Here is a 19,544-nt window from a genome sequence, read left to right as displayed (position 1 = left end):
CTTCTGAAAGATACAATCGATGCAAAGGATAAAGTATAATTTATTTCTTACGGTCCCTTGCCCAAGTTGATGTAGCTGTACTTGCGTCGGAATATTCCTGGAAACAGAAATGAGACTTAATTAAGCTTCCTGTAGTATTTGACAAATTAGCTATAAATGCTCTCTTTCCTGCTTGAGCTGAATTTTCAGTCATCACCCTCTTAGCTCAGACTGTCTGAAGGCACAGTGATCTTAAACAAGCATAGCTGTGTATTAAAAATGCCAAATCTAACAGTAGTTATCTACAGATAAGGCCGAATGTCCACTGTTAGCTAGTGATAAATGCTGTAAGGCCGTCTCTGAAGGTGTTCCAACCCTGAACACAGCATTTAGGAAAGTACAGAGCCCTACATTATATATGTCATGCTTTTAGCTCTTTCTCTGTTGTTGCTATTAAAACTGTTCTGAAGATGAGTTCTCTGGACAGATAGAAATCAGAATGAAAAATCTGCAATAGCCAGATACTTTGCCTTACTGGTACGGCTTGCTTATGGCCAGTCACCTGTAAATGGAACAGCCGTCTCCAGTCCCACTATATCACAGTGCCACTCATTTGAATCCAGAATTTAATGCTTAGAATTCGTCCCGCTTATGTTCTTGCCCTTGCTGAGTAGACATAAGTGCTTTCTGTCTTATTTGCTGATGATTCCGAACTTTTTGTTACGTTGCTGCGTGCCTTTGCAGTTCGTCATGATTCCTTGTCTGCCAAATTTGGTTGGTAACAGTGCCCTTTGAGTCTGATTCTGGGAGTAGTTTCCATGTGGCTTGTCATCTTAATCAGACGTTTGCTCATAGTTTCTAAAAGAATCTCCTGCCTCATTTTAGACATGGCTTATTTTAGAACAGTATTTTTCAACTGTGTTTTAAAATTTATGTAGGGAATTAACTATGGTTAGCAGCTTAACCAGAGTTACTAAATAATCCTAGAATTCTGAGATTAAAAAAGATTTTTCTAAGAAATAAAGTTCGGCATTGCTTTGTTAAAACTGGCAAAATTAATGGAGTTAAACAATATATAGTTCAGTCCAGGATGTGGTTGGTCAGTCCTTTTCCGATCTGATGTACCTCGGATCTTAATAATACACATTTGGAATGATCTTTTAGGAGGAAAAAACAATTCTAATTTTCTTCCAAAAGCACAATCTTTAAAAATAGTGCCTTTGTAGATGGGGTAATGTTTCTATATTTGGTAGCAAAGCCATATAAAGTAGTTGATCCTAGACAAAAATAAAGTCTTTTGACTGATTGACCTTGCTCATTTTTCCAAGTGGTAGCAGTTACTCTTACAAGGGTTAGTTAATTCAGATGCTAATGTCAGTACGTACTGTAAGAATTCCTTATTTTTTGTTTGTACATGCCATAAGAATTCCTTACAGCTGTTTGGTAAGGGCCAGCTTGCACGTGAGGGAGGTATTTGGTCCTTTGCCCTGTTATTTATGAAGGTATGGAGGATCTTGTTTACCTACTCATGTTTTGTCAGCTTTGTAAGCTGATACTTGTTTCTGTACCATTGGAGATCCAGCCTATTTATTACATTAGAAATGCTAGAAAATAGAATTTATCTATTAGGTGAATTGTTAACGGTTCTTTTGTTACTTATTTTAAAGGATGGGGTAATAAGAGTCAGTAGGGGAAGAGAAGAAAACACACTGTTAAAGATTTAATCTTCTCAGACAGAAGGTTAAGAAGTCTGCCTGTCTGCATCTGACTGGCATTGCTGCAAGCCAGCAATGCAGTAAAGCCATCCAATTTGGAGATAGCTTTGTTGAGCCGCATAATGCAAGTGAGTGTGTCCTCATTACAGAGCAACTCTTAAACTACACGCAGCATTGTATTAGTCATAGGTAGGGAAAATGACCTTATTTTCCCCTTTCTATTATTTTTCTTTTCCATTAAAAGCTGCAGTTTAGGTAGCACCCAGGCTATATATGAACTTAAGCTATGGAGGCTTTAACTGATAGGAAAGTGGAATAAACATTGGCCTAATTATAGCTGAGTCTAGTTCTAGTTTATGGATTTCTTAGCCAAAAGATCCCTACATGGACCCTCAAATTCCTGGTGTGTTTATGACATTATAATTAGGAATTACTGTTGAATAAAGTCAGGTGTGGATTTTTCTTACCCTGAGTAACTCTGAAGTTGGTATGCTTATTTTGGAACAAACTACAAGATTAGACAGAAATAGGGTGTTTCTTGCTCAGGAGTATTCATGTCCATACATGGAGTTATTTCAAGGTTACTTTTTCCACGTAAAAACAGAAGTCTTTTAAACAGAACAACAAAAAACCTGAGAGCTTTTGGGGCTTTTTTTTTTTTTTGTGTGTGTCTCATAGAGTAAGAAGTGGCTACAGGCTAACTTTCCCTTCTCTTACTCACCTTGCTTTGGTAGGATTTATTGTTATCTTTTCAGAGGCTTCATTTCCCTCAGAAGGATAATTTGTTCTCAGTGAGCTATTAATATGTACTAGCTTAAAAAAAAAAAGCACAAACCCAGAGATTTAAGTCCTTCTCTGTGGTATTTTGTGAATGTATAACCAACTTGCAGTGTTTTTAAAGTAATTTTCAACTAACCACTTAAGAAAAGGAAGGAAACACATATTGCATCATTAATTTCTACCAGAAGTTGAAGAATATCATTGTGTATTTCAAAAGGGATTTTTGTGTCTTTAGTTTGTGAAGACACTGATCTGTATTTTTTGTGTGAAAATAAGGTAGAAGAATTCTTTGAGAACCCTATTTATGGTGAGGTAATTGGAAATTATAATTTATCTGCTTAGCTCCAGCCTTCTGGTTCTCATTTAGCAACCTCAATTCAGCATTATCTGAAAACCACACAATCTGGCAACTGGATCTGGGAATAAAGAGGCTTTTTGCAATAAGGACTTTAGGATCTGAGGAATTGAACGATACTAGCCCAAAACAGGCAAGAACAATACTTACACTTATAAGGTGCTAACACAGTTTTGCTGTCCTCACAGACTTAAATTATAGTTTAGCATTGTTTTGTAAAATAATTATTAGCATAAATACTTCTTTATTTCCAGAAAGTTTTGGATTTAAATGTGATTCAGCTTAGACAAAGTCTAAGGACAGGACTTCTGCAGAGGTCCCCAGTTTGCTTTTTCCTTTCAGTAGCATCTGAACATCAGGATTGATGATTTCTTTGAACTGTGGGCAGCAGCTTAGCAAAATGTACATGGCGTGCTAACACATTGTTTTGTTGGGAAGTGTTACCTCATCCAAGAAATTTAAAGAGTAATGTTGTGCATGGCATTTGGAAGGATTTCCCCACGGGTCTCTTTAGCTCTGTGTTCTTCCAAAAGGGGACAACGCCTTTGCATTTCACCTGATGGAAAACAAATCCCTACCACCAGGGAACAACAATAGTGCTGATGGAATGTAGCTGCCAAATGCCACCACTTTCACTCTCACCACACAATGAAAATGGAAAAAAAAATTCAACACATGGAACCTTAGCAGCTTCCTGGGGAAGTGATCCATGCCAGTTGTTGCCAAAAGGAAACAGCCCACTGAGTGTTCCTTCTGGCTGAGGGATTGCCCTGTTCTTGTTCCTCTCCATTCCCCTGTGTGTAGTTCTCAGGGAAATCTGCAGGCGAGGCTGTTTCAGATGCCTGCACAGAGAGTGGAGGTGATTTTAACAACTTCTAGGACCTTCAAGGTGGGTTGGTGGGTGGGAGCCACATGGATGTGTATGGAACTCTTTCAGTTCATGCAGCACAGTGAGTCTGGCCTTGGCTTTCCTGCAGCTGGTTCAAGAGAAAGCATTGGTGTCTTGGTTTGGAAAGACAGGAGTCTGCTAAGGAAGGCAGGAGCCTCCCCTGAAATGGAAAATGTAAACCCCCTCCCTCCGAATTGCTATAAATTTTAAATTAAAGGGCACTCAGGCAAAAATATGGGAGCAGAAATAACAGTTCTTTATTAGGGAAGAAAATAAAAAGATAAAATAAACAATGCAGTAAACCAAAACAAAACTGACAGAGTCAGAATACAACCTGACACCCTCTTGGTCAGGGTGTTGGTAGCAGTCCAGTTGCAATGAGGACTGCAGTCCTTCTGGAGTGTCAGGTGTGGTTCTGTTGGAGCAGGGATCCTGTAGGAAGGGTGTAGTCTTCCTCTGAAGATCCCGTGGAAGAGGCAGCTGTTCCTCTGGGAAATCCAGGGGAGAAGCTGTGCTGGTGTTCCAGAACCTCAAGATTGTATCCAGGTAGGAGTGCTTGGCTCCTCCCTCTGGGCGGAGCATCTCACAATGGAGTGCTATAGTCCTTATCAGTAATGCAGTGACATTCAGTAGCCTGTTATCAGCAGATGTCTCTCCAGAGGGAGGGGTAGTTGTGGAAGAGATAAGGAAAACTGTCCACTTAACAGAAGACAACTGCCATACAGATAGCAAAAAGAATACATCTTGCCTTGCAATCTGGGACAATTGGTTTGATATAAAGTTACTCAGTTGGCTAAGAAAAATGGTTGAATATACAAGCAGGCTTTGCCACCTGGGTCAGATTGTCACCATCCTGCTGCTGGGAGGAAGCTTGATATTCAACATAAAACCAGTGCAGATCCACCCTAGTGTGTCCTGATGGTGAACAGTCAGAGCTTTTACTCTAGTTCGAATTGAATTTGTCCTAATGGGTGATTCAGTAGTGCACTGATCCAGTCTGTACAATGCTGAAACCAAGGCTTGCAGGTCAGATTGGTTGGGCTTCCCCTCCTGCACACCAACAGCATTGTCAGTAGCCATAGCACACGTGTGAGAGAGAGCTGGGAGTAAGACAGGAGCAGATGCTTTGGCTGCAAGCTCGGGGACAGGTGGAAAAGTAGAGGTGAATCAGTCAACTGTGAAGTTACAGCCCTGAGATGCAAATTCAGAAACTCTGCAAATAAAATTATTTGAGTTTTCTATAGCCTTATCACCTCTGCTTTTGAATGGCTACAGAAAAGGAAAATCAGCCCTGTCGGTCAAAGTCTTAATATTTAACTGCTATGTATTTTTAGACTGTATCTTCATTTTTTATTTTTTTTTTTCAGAATTAAAACCAGTGCTTCATCGGATGTTGTATGTACATGGTGGAAAAATACACTGTACGAACAGCACATCTCTTAACATCTCTTTTCATGAGAGAAACCAAATTGCCTGTGTGCATGCTTGTTCTGTGTACTCCTGCTTTTCCTTAAAGGCAAGCTCACAAAAGGGACAAGATCTTGTAGCAAATTAGTGGCTCACTGGGACCCACCATATGCTCCTGGTATCTAAGCTGCTACCTGGCATCCCTCATGCAAAAACACAAGGCAGCTTTGCTACTTGCCTCTGAACTCGAGAGAGGTGCTGGTTTGTACCAATTTATTCTAGCAGTTGTTGAACCATGCTGGGAAGGATTACAATAGATATTTTGTAAGACTCTAGGCTCTTCTCATGAAGTCTTAAAATGTGAAATACAGTAGCTGTCTGGGGAAAAACAAGCTCTTTTTGTTGCTCAGTTACATATGAATTACAGACCAGTACATTTTGCTCTAATGACAGTCAAGTAATAACTGTGGCAGTAATAAAGACAGTATAATAGCTGAGTGATGTAATGCTATTTAAGATGAGAGAAAGATTTTCAGAGCATTATCCCATTTCCACAATCACTGTTGTAGACTAAACAAGCCAAGCGCTTAAAAGTTTTTGCAGGGATTTGGCTTTCTGAACCACTCTTTTTGTTTTTACTTCTCCTCTGGGCTTTCCTCAGCTGTTTCTGCCCTACACCCCAAACCAGAAGCATATTCCAAGTGATACCTCACTGCTACTGAGCAGACCAGACTTCCTCCCCAGTCCCTCCTGTTATGGATTATGTTTCTCTTTTTTAATAAACTCCAGATCGTTATCTGCCTTCCTTTTTTTTTTAATAGTTTCACACTGTTGGCTCAATTTATTGTCACTGTTACCTTGACATGCTTTTTTGCTGTACTGCTGCTAGTCTGGCATTCTTTTGATTATTTTGTGCATTTGAAGATTTCTTTTAAAGTCTAAATATGATTCTTTGTACTTGGCTGTATTGAATTTTATCTTGCTGGTTTTTGACCATTTCTCCAATCTATTAAAGCCATCTTGAATTCTGCTCAGCTCAGAGCAGTGTTTCACACTCTTTGCAGGTTGGTGTCTCTGCAGTTTCAGTAGGACTACTTGCTGGGTTTTTGGCCCTGGTCTGTAGGAGAAGCGCTGAACGAGTGTGTTTATTCAAGCAGCTCTGCACCTGTGATAGAGGACCTTGATCCAAAAGAAAAGTGCTTTTCCAGTTTGCTTTGTCTAAAAGCAGATCTATTTTACATTTGAGGTCTGTTTGATTTGCTGCTTTCCTTCTGCCTGCAGAGTACAAGGAAAGAAGGAAAGTATGTTAGTTATGGGGTTAGGTTTTGGCAAGCCCATCATGGTGGCTTACTGCTTTCTAATTTTCATTGCCTGTTTATGGATTGTTTAGTATTTTGCTTCAAAAGCTTTCTGTGTGTTGAAGATAGATTTATGGCCATGTAATTCACTAGTCAGTCTTTTCTTCCTTTTTAAAAATGGATAATACCCTCTTCCTCTTGAGATTTTGTAAAGGCAAAAACCTCCAAGGTACATGCTCTTTCCTGGACAGTTTCCCCTCCTTGTTTCCCAAATGCTTAGGATAAATTTCTTAATCAGTCTGAAGAGGAAGAGCAACCTTAGGGAAAGGTTTCAGGCACACAGGATCTCCCCATCATCCTGGAATATAGTGATCAACATTAGTCTGCCTAATTTCTGATGGTCTCATATTTATGCAGCTAAAGTACCTAAGGTGCAGTTCCTAAGCATGAGATGGAAAGCTTGATAGACTTTGATAAAGATTTCTCTTAAAAAAGGTCAGGACAGGGGACAGGACAGGGGACAGGCGATAGGAAAAAGGAAAGGAAAGGAAAGGAAAGGAAAGGAAAGGAAAGGAAAGGAAAGGAAAGGAAAGGAAAGGAAAGGAAAGGAAAGGAAAGGAAAGGAAAGGAAAGGAAAGGAAAGGAAAGGAAAGGAAAGGAAAGGAAAGGAAAGGAAAGGAAAGGAAAGGAAAGGAAAGGAAAGGAAAGGAAAGGAAAGGAAAGGAAAGGAGCTTTGGCAAATCCAGTGACAATTTTTGTGCAGAGCAAGGTCTGCACAACAGATTTGAAGTTTCAAAGTAGTCACTGCAACTACTTCAGGCAATTGCCTCTGCTGTTTCTTAAACAGTCCTATTTCCAACCTGATAATCTCATGTGTTGGTTTTATTTTCTTTGTTTGTTACAAAGTTTTTGTTTGTTTTTTTCTTTGTATTGTATTGTTACAAAGTGTGAAATTAGCAGATGGGCTTAATTGATTATAGGTTATAGTTTATTAATTTTGTTATTTGCTTTGCCAAAGAACTACACAGAATTCAAACATATAGATAACTCTATGAGAATGTGAATTTTTCTATACATACACACCAAGGCTCTAAAAATGACATACTGAGCAAATGTATCAGAATTCTAATCTGTAATTATAATTTCAAAAATACTCCAGGTGGACATAGAGCTGGCATGTCCTTCATTGTTTTATCCTGCTCGGGGATGCTGAAGGCTCTCACTGAGACATGCTGAAGTGAGCTACAGGAAAAGGGCCCTGTGCTGGGGTCGGAGCTGAGTTGCTGAGGTTTCATGCCCCTGAGGTCTGGGGGCATGTCCGAGTTGCTGAGGATTTCTAAGAGATGTGAAATATCAGGACCAAGATAAGAAAGAGGGGCTCTGATGGTATAAGTGCAGGATTTTCTTTTTTTTGGAGCACGAGTCCAAGTAGGACAGAAGCAAACTGCATTTTGGGGCAAAGCTTAATGAAGTTCCTGACAGCTGGCTGTGCTGGGAGGGGCTGCCTGCAGTTGCCTGCTGCTGCCTCTGCTGAAGCAAGTGGAACAGATGTCACTTTTAGGGACAGATTATGCAAAGAAAATGTCAACATTTATCTTAGGATATTGATCCAGAGGAAAGCTAAATTACAAAGCCTTGAAAGTAGCCGAAGGTTGGGAAGAGGAGAACGGAGCTGGTGCCTGCATTGTTGCCCTGTGCACCCCAGCTGCACCAGCACTGCCTGGGGTGCTCCACACATGCCTGTGTGGCTGCTGCCAGGCCTGGCACTGCTGTAAGTCTGCTTTAACAGAGCAGGAGAAAATATTTATGGGTTTTTTTCCCCGAAGGTAAGTGCTTTTTTGCTCTGCAGAAAAGGTTTTGCATGGTTATTGCAAGTCCAGCTGGAGGAGTATAGGATGAGTATTTAGCCTTTTGAATGCATTTAGGGCCGGGAAATGTGGATTGACAAAAATGTAAAGTTTAATAAATATTTTCAATCAATTAAAAGAGGTGGAAGAGACACCTTAGTGTTTTAGACACTTGGAAGAGGATTGAAGAGAAGGGAAATAATTTAAGCAAGTTTTGCTAGAATTAATACTTCTTTTGTTCAAGATTTGAAAAATAGCTTTAGGAAGCTTAAAGATGCAGATCCTTGTGCTGCACAGACAGTGTAAATACATTTGGCTAATTAAAAAATAAAATGCTATGTTTGTGGATTTTAAAACTGCACTGGAATGAAAATCACAATTCAGCTCACAGATTGCATGTAACATTTTTCATTTAAAAAGTTTGTCTTTGGAAGCTATTCAGAGGCTGGAGCACCTGTTCTATGAAGACAGGCTGAGAGAGCTGGGTTTGTTCAGCTTTGAGAAGAAAAGGCCCTGGAGAGACCTTAGAGCCCCTTCCAGTACCTGGTGGAGCTATGAGAGACCTGGAGAGGAACTTGTTACAGGGGCCTGGAGTGACAGAACAAGGGGGAATGGCTTTTAACTGGGAATAGGTTTAGATTGGATATTAGCGAGAAATTCTTGGCTGTGAAGGTGGTGAGAGACTGGAACAGGTTGCCTGGAGAAGCTGTGGATGCCCCATCCCTGGAAGTGTTTGAGGACAGACTGGATGGTTTTTGAGCAACCTGGTCTAGTGGAAGGTGCCTCTGTCCATGGCAGAGGAGTTGGAACCAGGTGATCTTAAAGTCCCTTCCAACCCAACCTATTCTGTGATTCTATGGCTCTACAACATTTTCTCTTGTAAGAAGGAGAGTCTTGAATAAATCCCTGAAATTAACTAAATATAGGTAGGTGTGCATATAATTCTGCTTATTAAATTGCAGAAAATTTGGGTAGTGGTTTAAAATCAAGTGATCTTTATATTTGAATCAAATTTATTGCTGTTAGGACAGAAATAGTTTTCCTTGCTCTTTCACTTTTCAGTCACTGACACTCAGTATTCACTCAAAGCTTAAGTTATACTCTTTCCTTACTTGCTGTGGTGTCTTCTTGCTGCTCTTCATAAAAATAAAAGTACAACCTTGACAAGAGAAGACTTAGGAGTTTCTGTTTTACTGATGGTATTTTATTTTGTTATGTATTGGATGTTTGAGGGTTTTTTCAGCTTCATATAGATTCTTTGGATTTTGGATGATAAATGTTCCTATTGCAGTGTGCAAGGCATTATTTTGTGTTTGATTTTTTTGTTTTTGTTTTTATTTTTGCAATGTCAGACTTTATGCTATAATTTTAAAAAATATTTTTGGATAAAAGGCTGAGTTTTTCTTGTATATTCATAAGGCTGCTCTGCATACCATCGTGACACAGTCTGAATGATCAAAGGTACATTTTTAAAGGATGCTTTTGTTCTGTTGACATATGCGTAGACCTGTGCGTGTGTTTGAAGGACAACTCACGGGGCTGTGCAGCGTGTTTTGTATCAAAGGGAGCTGGCACCGCTCGGTGGTGAGGAGCGGTATTGGTGTGTACAGAAAGCCACGTGGAACATTTCCATGTAAGGGAGACTGCTGGGGAGAGATTGGCAGCTATGGTGTCTTTAACTCCAAGTGCTTTTCTAGCAGCTGGGATGGTAAAAAAAGAAACCAGCACCTGAATTGCTCTGAGATGAAGTTATGCTGTCTGACAGAGAGATCATAACTAAATTTTACAAATCCTTTACCTAAAAACATTTTTACAAAATACAAGATACTCAGGTCTAGTTCAGAGTCTGATATAAAAATTGTAATTTCTCAAGTAGGAAATAATACAAATACAGCGAGATGATTCAACTTTCAAATGGCCTGTGCTGAAGAATGCAGAATGAATGAAACTACACAAATAAGACAAATGTCTCTTTTGCAAGAAACTTTATTTTTGTAGCAAGGTGCATGGCATCTGTAGGCACATTATGTGCATATATGCACATGTAGACAGATATTAGCACTAACTACTTTTTCAATTAAAAGAATTTTAAATATCTTAAAAATCTGCTGGCAATAGACCTGCTGATTGTTGGTAATTTCCTATATTCACTGTAATAACTCCATGGCATCCATTAAGAATGCCTTAGTTTCCTGCTGTGGCAGGGAGTTTTTGGAGTTTATTCCCTGGTACAGATTTTACTCTGAGAAATCATTAAACTGGAGGGCAAAACTATGTCTGGAATCACAACTCTTCTGGCGCTGTTGTGTTCAGGGACTTTGTCTCCTTCAGTGCACTAGTAAGTGTCATTTGTACATTTCCTTACAGTGCCTCATTAAAGACAGTCACCAATGTACGTGGTGGGTGATGTTTGAGAATTCGGCTTCTCTGCGCAGCAGGAGTGGCAGCTCCCCTTCCACCTCCTGCAGCCCGTGCGCGTGTGTGTGCGTGTGCGTGTGTGTGCGTGTGCGTGCGTGTGCGTGTGTGTGCGTGTGCGTGCGTGTGTGTGTGCGTGTGCGTGTGTGTGCGTGTGTGTGTGTGCGTGTGTGTGCGCGTGTGTGTGTGTGCGTGCGTGCGCGTGTATGCGTGTGTGTGTGTGTGCGTGCGTGTGTGTGTGCATGTGTGTGCATGAGTGTGTGTGTGTGTGTGCGTGCGTGTGCGCATGTGTGCGTGCGTGCGTGTGCGTGCGTGCGCGTGTATGCGTGTGTGTGTGTGTATGTGTGCGTGTGTGTGCGCATGTGTGCGTGTGCCATGCAGGTTGGGAGCACACTCAGCAGACGGACAAACCCCTGCAGGGCTGGTTTGCGCACATCTGGCTGCAGGACGAGGGAGACCCTGCTTTTTTCAAAAGAGGGTACTGTTCTCTTGTGTTGGTCTGAAATCCGCTTAAGTCATACCAGCTAGCTGGAGGCTTTCTCTTTGCTTCATTTATGAGATATTCTACCTAAGAGAAACTGCTCTTGTCATGGATCTATTGTGTATTGTTACCCTGGCAAATAATCTTTGTAAGGCAAGGAAAAAGTCTGCTCAGTTACAGAGTAATGTGTAACCCAATTTAAAAGAACGCTGATTCCAAATGTTGTATTTGTTAGTCTTCAAAATTAGTCTTTCTTTTTCAATTGAAAAGTAAAAGCTAGTACAAAGGTGTTTCAGAAAAGTAGAATAGAAATTTCTGTTGAAGGGCTTCTGTTCATTGCTATAAAAGGAAGCTGTATGTAACATGATGCATGGGATTTGTCCCAAATTAAAAATAGAATAGAAAGTTTGTTATCTCTGCTGTATTAGTAAGCCTGACAATGCAAATAATGGTGGAGAGGGAGACATACCTAATCAAACCATCCTGATAACAGAAATGGATTTCATGTCTTCAAGTGCTAGGGTACCCCTTGCATAGTTCTATTCACAGCAGTACCCAGAAATTTTTAATTTTTTTTTCTTTTGGTATTGAGAATTAATCCTTTATAGGTGCGCAACACAAAATGCTTTTGGACTTGCCAGTAGGAATTGTTCAATTAAAAGGTTATTTCCAGAACACTTGTATCTCATCATCTGAAGACCAGAAGCAATTAAATCTTTACCACTGTGCTGGAGAGGACTGCCTGGAATAGAAAAAATGAGAAATTTTTCAAGATGTTGGAAGGATCATGATTCTCAGAAAAGACCCATTTAAGAATAGTTTACGACTGTTGTAGTTATAAACTCACTGCCATAAAAGGAATGTGCTGTATGTTGGCAGGCTACCAAGTCAGGGAAAATGGAAGTGCAGCTCAGCCCTATTTCAGTGCATCAGATCTGGGAGGAGCAGGAGTGGAGGGGAGTCCCAGTTGACCTATATTTACTTTCCTTTGGGAAGTATTGCCAGTTATAACTATTGGGAAACAATCTGCAAATGACAGATGTATAAGCACTTGCAAGACTGAGAGACTCACTGGTTTCTGCCCTTAGCCAAGAATTCTTTCATCCCAGGCTTGGGGACTCCTTGTTTGTCTTGTTTCTTCCCTTCCTTGGGGTTGCTGCTTTTTTGTGTCTCTTTGCAGTTTCACTTTTTCCATTTCGTCTGTTGTTCACAAGGCCTGTGCTGTCTTGTCTCTACATTAATGAAATCTCCTTCCATTTTACTACCCTCCCTAAGGACCAAGTGAGAGTCCCTCGCAAGGACCTTCTTCTGTATTACTTAAAGCAGAAACAATTGCCTCCCTCCTGCACTTGTACTCAGTGTAGCATGGATGTCCTCCACATCCCCACAGACCACATCCCTTGGTTGTTTGGATGAGATCAGTATCAGTGTTCTGCTGTGTGTAAATATTAGTTGTAAAATAAGGAGAAATCAAGCCCACATTTTTCTTGTCCAGGGAGCCAGTTGCTGAACAGGGAGGCATTAATATGTCTTTCCTCTTGTTGCTTTTTTGGAGGGTACAGCCTTCAAAAACTCATTTGTTTTGATTATCTTCTCACTTCTCAGGCTCTTTAAATTTGGTCCATGGACACATCCTGGAGCTTTAGTCACCCCAGCCTCGTTGTTGCAGAGCTGTTTTTTTGCTAGGGGGAGAGGGGGAACTGCAGTGGCTGTGCAGTGGCCAGTTCAGCATACAGAAAGGATTATTCCTGTGAGAGACAGTAAGCTTCCCATTTTAGGCGACTGTTATTAGAGAGAATGTTAGCTCAATTTGGTAATTAGGGGAAAATTAAATATACATCTTTGTTTCCTGCTCAGATGTAGTGTTTTTCTTTTATAAGTATAAATAATTTTTCTATTCTGGAGAACCACTCTAATACAAATGGAAAGATATGGTGCCTCCTCACATTGTATATCTTTTTGTCAGCAGTTGGAACCAGTGAGATTATGCTGAATTGTGTGCAGAGATTTCAGAATCTGGTTTACTTTCCAAGATTTTTCATTATTATTTTATTGGAAAGATAATAATTTTAAGCTGTATGATAGCCCAAAATCTGTTGTGGGAATCTCATCTCTCTTAAATGGAGGACTGAAGTCTGGGTAATCAAGCTCAGACTAAAGGCTGAACTCCTAAAAATATCTCTGATTCACCTCAGTAGGAACCTTTATGCAACCGAAGGATAAAGGATGGAGGGCATCAGTCCATACAGCAATGCCTGTCAATTGTGTATCACAGAGTGGGACTCAGTGTGAGCAGATGAGCATTTCTGCTTATTCTTCTTTTCTGCTTCCCTCTGTTTTATGTCTGATCTCAACCTTTAGACTTTTCTTCTTCCTTCCCTACTCCCACTGAACAAAAGCTGCTGAAGCATCCCAGCTAGAATATGCCAAGGATACCTCAGGAATGTCCATAGACTGAACTGGATAACCCCATTTCACAGGAGAAGGAGGACTGGCCGGTGGGCACCGTGAGGAAGCTGAGGAAACTGTGGGACTGGGGAGGGCCCTGTGCACCCCTCGAGCTTGAGCAGCCCTGGTGTGTGCCACGCTTATTGTGCCCAGGCAGGCGTCTGCCACCTCCAGCCCTGCTGGCTCTGCTGCAGTTCATGGCATGAAACACTGAATAGGCTCCACAGTTAGGGACTTGTCTGGTTGCTTTGCAAATTATCATTCCTATAAGTAAGGCCCATTAAGCACCTGGATCTGACAGTATCCTAAAGCATATGTGGGGCAAACTGGTATTTGAAAATGTCTTATGTGTGTTTTGCAGGAAGGTTTTTAGGTTGGAGTTTCAGTTGCTCTGGGAAGGGTTTAAGAACAAAATCCAGTATAAGAGAATATGTAAAATTCAAGAAAACAAAACGGTTTTGAACTTCACTGTTTAGGCTCCTTTCTAATGACAGTACTAACTTCAGGTTTTAACCTTGACATTTCCTGACATTCCATTCAAATATTACAAGGTGTGACAGTAATTACCTCTTTTATCAGGGCACAATGTAAACTTCCTAAAAGTAGACAGGATTGCCATTTGGTTTATACATTCCAGCACAAGCAGCTAAGGGGAACATGCTTTAACTGAGAGTCTTAAAAGTGAAGTGGGAATTCAGGTCTAATACTTCAGATTTCTGTGGCTGTAATTGAGAAGCTAACATTGTGTAGGGGGAATATATGCCGACAAGCATGCAAGCTATATGGTACAGTCCTTCTGTAGACCTGTAAAGTTAATGCAATTAATTTCATTTAGAATGCTTTATTCCTCTTCAGTAAGTCTTTGAGAAGCTTAAATTTATAATTGCCTTTATCATTATCCTAGCTGTTAATGATTAAAATATTTTATTCTCATCAGACAGTGAGCTTTTGCAAGGTATTTTAATAGCAAATAACAAATCACAAACCTTTGAAGACACCTAGTTTGTATTATCAATAGATATACAAGCACATGAAAATCCAGAGCCTAAAATCTCTTTTTAAAAGTAAATTTCATAGAATCACAGAATGGTTTGGTTGGAAGGGGCCTTAAAGATAATCTGATTCCAAAACCCCTGTTGTGGGCAGGGATACCTTCCACTAGACCAGACTGTTCAGAGCTCTATTTATCCTGGCCTTGGCTTACAGGGATGGGGCATTTACCACTTCTCTGGGCAACCTCCTGCAGTGTCTCACTACTCTCATAGTGAATAATTTCTTCATAATATCTTATCTAAATTATCACTTTCCAGGCTTTTGTCAATTACTACTTTTTGCCAAATGCTTCAAATACAGTACGGTGCATTGAAACATGCAGTTGTCTGAAAATATAATTATAAAGCACAAATGCATATTCACAGGATGTGTGGTTTTTTGAGGGCTGAAGGCTGCCTCCTCATGGTTCTCTCAGGATGTTGGAAGCCCAGGTATGTAAGTGTGAAAATACCTTGTGCACTGCAAAGGGTGCTAGTTTCAGGATTAGACATCTTGGATTGGAGTGGGAACTGGAACTCTTCCCTCCTTCTTTCACTGATAAATAACCAGCAGTCATCAGGCCCCTGCTGAAAAATTTTCCTGTACTCCAGTCTCCTGCAAGAGCTGGCAGCTTCACAGTGGTTTATTAAACATCTCTTACAAACTATTCAACATTGCCTTTGTCTGCACCATAGCATACACCATGTCAAACCTGCAAACAGGAAAGTCCTTTAAAGCCACCAAGTGCAGTGCAGAGAGCAGGAAAGGCCAAGGTCTTTGGCGTTAGCACAGAATGTGTAAAGGAAAAATGACTAGGGAGTAAATAATTGTTTAGACACAGAAAGACATGATCCACTCAAACACTTGCTCATGTGGTTCTCTCTTCATGCTGCACCTTTTGTTTCTGCAGTTCCTGAGGGTTGATCTGTCCTGTCTGCTGACTCTGACTGGCAGCAGCTTTAGGTGAGCAAAAGCCAAATTAGAAAAAAAATAAATATCCAAGTGTTAAAACTGAAATAAACATATATACAAAATAATCCACTAAGTTTTGTCAGGGAAACATTTGGTTATAGTTTGCTTTATGTCAAAATAAATAAGTAAACCCTTTGCAAAGCAACTGTTCAAAGTTATTGCTGGACTGAAAAAAAATTTACAAAACAAATACTGATAACAATTAAACTGTTAATTTAACACTTGAGTACTGTAGACTCCCAGGCCTTTACTTCTTTCTAACTTCTAGTTGTTTGGCTTTCTTCAGTGTGGCAATTTTTTTGCTCTATGCCTTTTCCAGTGACATAGGAATTCCTGACAAGAGCCTGGGAGCCTGGCTGACTAGTGTGTGCCTATCTCTTAATTGTTTCCTGCCCTCCAAATTAGGCTTGGGGCTGGGGGAAGGGAAATTGGAAAAAGGTAGAAACCTCACACTACTAAGGTCTTATTATTGGGGCAAGAAAAAAAACCCTGATCCTTCCCTTAAGAATTTGTGGATGTTTTTTTAATTTACTTGTAAAGAGCTAAAACTTCATGTTTTTTCTTGTGAGAGCTGGGATTCTCATGTAATTTTAGGAATTCTGGATCTGAGTTGTCAGGAATAACACTGAATATGGAAAAATTTAAACCAGTAGTGTTATGAGCTCCAGAGACCCTTGATGTTTCCCCTACTGCTCTTAAAAACAAGATGTGGTAATATCAGAATTTAACCTCTCAAGTTGTCCTTCACCCAAAGAAATTTTTCTAGTTGCAGACAGAGGTTGAAAAAACATAACCTGAGTACATACAAAGTTCTTAATTTCCGAAGGACAAATTTGACAGACCACCTACGCTACTTTATAGCTAATAATTTCAGGGTGAAACTTATGTTTTCTGAATGTCCACAATGGACAGTATAGAAGCTCTTGAAAGCTGGTAGTTCCTTAATATTTGCCAACATTAGGCTCCTGAGAGGAAGGCTTCCCTGGAATTAAAATGCATATCCTAGAAAACTGCTTCTGAAACCCAGCTAATGCCATAGTTACTGCTGTATTTGTACTATCTGTACTTACAAGATTTGCAAGTTATTGCTGAGCATGGTGTCCATCTTATGAGAGCCAAACAGATGGAAGATCCATGTTGTACTCTGTTAAAGAGTTAAGTGCAGTGAAGGAGCTCCGAGGGGTCTGATGACACCCAGGGAGAACTGTGGAGGAGCCAGCAGTGTCCTGGGTGTTGCAGGACAGCAGCGTGTGTTTATAAAAAAAGGGAAATCCACCAAAATAAACCCAAACAGTGATGTATGAAAGCATCACCCCCTTCCCTGAATTGTGAGTTCTGCTCTGACCTCTTCATGTAGCATCTGTCCTTACAGGAGAGTGGCATACTGCAGTACTGCAATAAAGACATGGGGTTGGTGAGTCTGTGTGGTGGAAGTGCAGTGCTGCAGTACTCACTGTGGCTCAGGCATGTGACAGCTGTGTTAGCATTGCTGTCCCCAGGCCACCTGGCCCCTGGCAAGGTGGGGTGCTGTGCCAGTACAGATGGGGTCCCTGGGGCTCAGGCAGGTACCTCCAGCACCAGCATGGGGGCTTTGCTTAGCCTATGGAGGGCCAGGCATGTATAGCATGGGAGTTTAAACCACCAGCCATCGTTTCCCAGGATGGTGCTTTCACAGAATCTTTTAGGTTGGAAAAAACCTCTGAGATCATTGAGTCCAGCCTTTGACCGAGTGCTACCTTGTAAACTAGACCATGACACCTCCTTGGGCAGACTGTTCCAATGTCTGATCACTTTTTCTGTGAAGAAGTTATTCTTAATGCTCCACTAAACCTTCCCTGATGTAACTTAAGACTATGTCCTGTCATCCTACTGTTGGTTGCCTGAGAGAGGAGGCTGACCATCAGCTGGCTACAACCTTCTTTCAGGTAATTAAAGAGACTGATAACATCACCCCTGAGCTCCTCTTCTCCAGGTTAACCAACCCCAGCTTCCTCAGCCACTCCTCATCAGACTTGTGCTCCAGACACATCACCAATGACATTGCCTTCCTCTGGACTTCTTCCTATGTTTGTCATGCTCTGGCTGTTCCTCTTAAGTAAATCAGAGACATGAACATGGCACTTGAACATGCTAAAAGGCTATGGCCAAGTTTGCATGTGCCACAGAAAGAGCAGAGGGAAGATATGAACCTGTTGCAATGTTACTGTTGTTCTCCCTAAATCTGTTCTCTGTTCCCGTGGAATTGGCAGGTGGGGTGAAGCACGTCCAAACCAAAAGCGTTAATTGCAATGAGTTTGACTTTGTACTTCTCTTTACTGATTCATCACAAGCCGTTCTTATGGGGTCTGGAAGCTTCCTGCAGCAGGGTTTGTGTGCATGCAGTACCTGGCACCAGGAGATCTCCTCCCACTGGAACTACTGGGCATTGCTATAATGTAAGAGTAAATAGAAATAGCAATCAAAGCATCAGCAATAAAAGAATAAATTAGATTAACTGCAATAAAGTACTTCCATGGATGCTCAGAGATATTTTACTGGGCTCCCAGGACTTGCATGTCCTCCAAGTCTATGAATATGTGAGAGTAAATATTAACATTTTGGTGAACACTGACATAATTGACAGTTTCAAAAGGCCAGAATATTTTATAATTCTTGTGAATTTCAAATAATTTCCTTTGAGCTGTTTACAGTTGAAGGAGGGAGGGCGGAGGAGGAGGAGGAGGAGGAGGGCAGGGAGGCGGTGTCCGTCTGGGCTGTCAGTGCAGCGCCTCGCAGGGGTGTGCTGGGCAGCGGCCGCCAGGCGGCGCCACCGGCGCGGGCCGCTGCGGGCTGCCCTCCGACAGGGGGCGCTCGATACTGATGCTGCCGGAGCGCGGCACGGGCCTCAGCCCGGCTGAGGGACAGTGCCGGCTGCGGGACAGTGCCGGCTGCGGGACAGTGCTGGCTGAGGGACAGTGCTGGCTGAGGGACAGTGCCGGCTGCGGGACAGTGCTGGCTGAGGGACAGTGCCGGCTGAGAGACAGCGCCGGCTGAGGGTTAGTGCCGGCTGCGGGACAGTGCCGGCTGCGGGACAGTGCCGGCTGCGGGACAGTGCCGGCTGAGGGTTAGTGCCGGCTGCGGGACAGTGCCGGCTGCGGGACAGCGCCGGCTGCGGGACAGTGCTGGCTGAGGGACAGTGCCGGCTGCGGGACAGTGCCGGCTGCGGGACAGCGCCGGCTGAGGGACAGTGCCGGCTGAGGGACAGTGCCGGCTGCGGGACAGTGCCGGCTGCGGGACAGTGCTGGCTGAGGGACAGTGCCGGCTGAGGGTTAGTGCCGGCTGAGGGACAGTGCTGGCTGAGGGACAGTGCTGGCTGCGGGACAGTTCCGGCTGCGGGACAGTGCCGGCTGAGGGACAGTGCCGGCTGAGGGACAGTGCCGGCTGAGGGTTAGTGCCGGCTGCGGGACAGTGCTGGCTGCGGGACAGTGCCGGCTGCGGGACAGTGCTGGCTGAGGGACAGTGCCGGCTGCGGGACAGTGCCACCTGAGGGACAGTGCTGGCTGCGGGACAGTTCCGGCTGCGGGACAGCGCCGGCTGAGGGACAGTGCCGGCTGAGGGACAGTGCCGGCTGAGGGTTAGTGCCGGCTGCGGGACAGTGCTGGCTGCGGGACAGTGCCGGCTGCGGGACAGTGCTGGCTGAGGGACAGTGCCGGCTGCGGGACAGTGCCGGCTGAGGGACAGTGCCGGCTGAGGGACAGTGACGGCTGAGGGTTAGTGCCGGCTGCGGGACAGTGCCGGCTGCGGGACAGTGCCGGCTGCGGGACAGTGCTGGCTGAGGGACAGCGCCGGCTGAGGGACAGTGCCGGCTGAGGGACAGTGCCGGCTGAGGGTTAGTGCCGGCTGCGGGACAGTGCCACCTGAGGGACAGTGCCGGCTGCGGGACAGTG

The 19,544-nt window shown here is 42.7% G+C and overlaps 1 protein-coding gene across 2 annotated transcripts in view; it reads left to right on the top strand.

Moving 5' to 3' along the window:
• The window catches only part of MSRB3 (methionine sulfoxide reductase B3), an 81,963-nt gene that overhangs the window by 820 nt on the left and 61,599 nt on the right, over positions 1 to 19,544 (top strand). The window contains exon 1 of one of the 2 annotated variants that reach the window (XM_058022727.1): positions 15,540 to 15,609. The exons of the other annotated variant lie outside the window; for it this stretch is intronic. The gene's annotated coding sequence lies outside the window, so the exon portion shown is untranslated. Of the gene's footprint in view, positions 1 to 15,539; positions 15,610 to 19,544 lie in introns of those variants that run through there. 2 annotated transcript variants of the gene reach the window in all.

This window comes from Melospiza georgiana, chromosome 4 (assembly GCF_028018845.1).
Source record: "Melospiza georgiana isolate bMelGeo1 chromosome 4, bMelGeo1.pri, whole genome shotgun sequence".
NCBI lineage: Eukaryota > Metazoa > Chordata > Aves > Passeriformes > Passerellidae > Melospiza > Melospiza georgiana.
This window is presented reverse-complemented; position numbering and strand designations above follow the sequence as displayed.